Source organism: Piliocolobus tephrosceles, unplaced genomic scaffold, assembly GCF_002776525.5.
Source record: "Piliocolobus tephrosceles isolate RC106 unplaced genomic scaffold, ASM277652v3 unscaffolded_20958, whole genome shotgun sequence".
NCBI lineage: Eukaryota > Metazoa > Chordata > Mammalia > Primates > Cercopithecidae > Piliocolobus > Piliocolobus tephrosceles.
The window spans coordinates 1-2,608 of record NW_022303152.1 but is presented as its reverse complement, the minus strand read 5'-3'; the positions used below and the strand labels follow the sequence as shown (position 1 = coordinate 2,608).

Below are 2,608 nucleotides of genomic sequence, written 5' to 3'. Positions count from 1 at the left end.
TAGATGTAAAAAAAAAAATTATTTATATGAAAGAAACACAAGCTCAATACATCATGAATTTAAAAAAAGCAAACATAATTGAAAAACAAAATAAAAATATCGATTCTTCTTCAATTAATAATCTTTCCAAACATTCTTCGACCAAAAGAAATATAACAACTAATTTTTTGTATAATAAAAATGAAAAAAAAAATGTAAGTCGCCAAAATAGTAATAGTAACATTCTTACTTTTAATAAATAGCATTTCTGATAAACTCAAAAAAAAAATCAGTCATCAAAAAAAGAAAAAAAAAAAAAAAGAAAAAATAAAGTACATGCGTGTGTGTGCTATAGTTCGACAATAAATATTATGCTATTGCAAAAATAAGTATGTAAGTAATTGCACATTTTAGGTCTCATCCAAATGTTACTAGTTTTGTAAATTTATTTTGGGGGTACGCTTATACTATGCGTTAATCTATTAGTTACAAGCAACAAAAAAAAAAAAAAAAAAAAAAAAAAAAAAAAAAAAAAAAAAAAAAAAGTGTACTCATATATGTACATATGTCTACGCATATATGCATATATATGTACGACATGTTTTTTTATATATTTTTTGCTCCTTATTTTTTAGAAAATATAAAGAAATATAAAAATTAGATATAACGAAAGTTTACAACAGTGATAATAATTTTTTAACACGGTGAACATCGTTATAAAGACATGCTAAAGAAAAAATTAAAAAAAAAGAAGACCCCAAATTTTTATGTCATTGTTAAAATATAAATACATTTTACAAATTTTCTTTTTTTTTATTTTTATTTTTTTGTTATACATATATATTTGAAATAACAACTGAATATGGTTATTTTTTTATTTTATTAAATATTATAAAAGTTTTATTTTTTTTTTATTTTTTTTCACATAAACATTCGATAAGTTACTCACTTATTAACTTCATTTTTGTTAAAAACTTTTTAAATCAAAATCGATATTAAAAATTGTTTTCAATTTATATAGATGTGTAGTTCTATAGTTGTATATATGGATGTATACACGTATATTATTACACAAAAAAAAAAAAATGATAAAAATGTAAAAAAAAGTGGTAAAAAAAAATATGTTTTTTTTTTTTTTTTTTTCTTAAAAAGTTAAATTTATATATTAATAAAGCTTGAGTTACTTTTTAATTTTGTTACATAAAATGAAAAAATAAGAAATGAGATAAGCCATAATAACTGATCGATCATGTTTGTCTATATATGTATATATGTATATATGTATATATGTAGATATATAGATAGTGACGACACGTTTATAATGCACTAACATTGACACTTTAGGGTAAGTATAAAATGCGTAAATATCAAAATATGTAATAATTTTCGTGTAAGCAAGTGTTAAAATTTTCAAAACTTGTAAAAGTAGTCGTTAAAAGGTAACAGTGTTTTTTTTGATAAAACATCTTTTAACCAAGCATCATTTAATAAAGGAGTGTTGAGAGTAAATGATGGGAACGATAATTTCGTTTTAAAAAATTGAATACATAAATAATTATTTCTTTGTGTTATTTTTATATTTTCTGTATTTAAAAAATTAAAATAAGTTAAGTGACAATTTTCAATTAAAAATATAAGATTCATAAACATATTTTTATTTGAATATTTTAAATCGGTTATGTCTAAATTGTGCTGTGAAGACTTTAATGTTAATTTGTTGGAAGATGACATAAAAGAAATTTTGAATATGCACAATTTTACATTTATTCCTTCGTTTTTTAAGTTCTTCACAATTTCTTCATTGTATTTACTTTCGATGCTATCTTGAATGATATAGAGGTAAAATCCCCAAAGCGGTTTGCTTTCCCACTAAAAAAAAAAAAAAAAAAAAATACATATACATATACGTACACATATACATATACATATACATATACGTACACATATACATATAAACCCATAAACACACATGCACAATACCTGGACATCGTACGGTAACTGATAGACACCATTATATTCTCGGATAATATGATGAAACTCTTTGTTTTTTAAAAAAATTGAACCATAAACATAAACTTCATATATCCAATAAAAAGTAAAAATTTTAATATTCATGTTAAATTGTTTATTAGTATATTTATTATTTAAATAATTTTTTAAATCATATAAATTATGAATATCTATCTGTACACTACTCATAGATATATCTTTACTTAACACTAACCCTATTACAATAATGTCGTTTTTTTTCATTTTTTCTGATTGATAATTCACTAAACATAATAGCATCTTTTACATTATTACGATACTTAAATATATATTTTTTATTATTTATAATATTATTAAAATAATAATTTTCTTTTGTTTTTAAAATATATAATGTAAGATCACGTATTATTTTTTTCTTCTTCAGTAATATTACCAGAATCCGCGTTAATAAAAACAAATATACATGTAATTATATCTACAATTTCGACAGGTTTAGTAATCGTTTTATTTATAATTATGTTACTATTATTAATTATTTCAAGCAAATTAAAGTTATTGTTATTAACATCACCATCTGTTACTTCATTATTTTTTACATTAACACTGTTAGTAATACCTTCTTCAAGATTATTTATTTTTT

The 2,608-nt window shown here is 20.7% G+C and overlaps 1 long non-coding RNA gene across 1 annotated transcript; it reads right to left on the bottom strand.

Moving 5' to 3' along the window:
* Nucleotides 1–1,753: 1,753 nt before the first annotated feature.
* On the bottom strand, nt 1,754–2,602 carry LOC111534201. Its single transcript, XR_002729046.2, has 2 exons — nt 1,960–2,602; nt 1,754–1,848 (listed from the first exon to the last, which is right to left on the bottom strand). It is a non-coding gene; the product is annotated as an uncharacterized LOC111534201 (long non-coding RNA).
* Nucleotides 2,603–2,608: the final 6 nt, after the last annotated feature.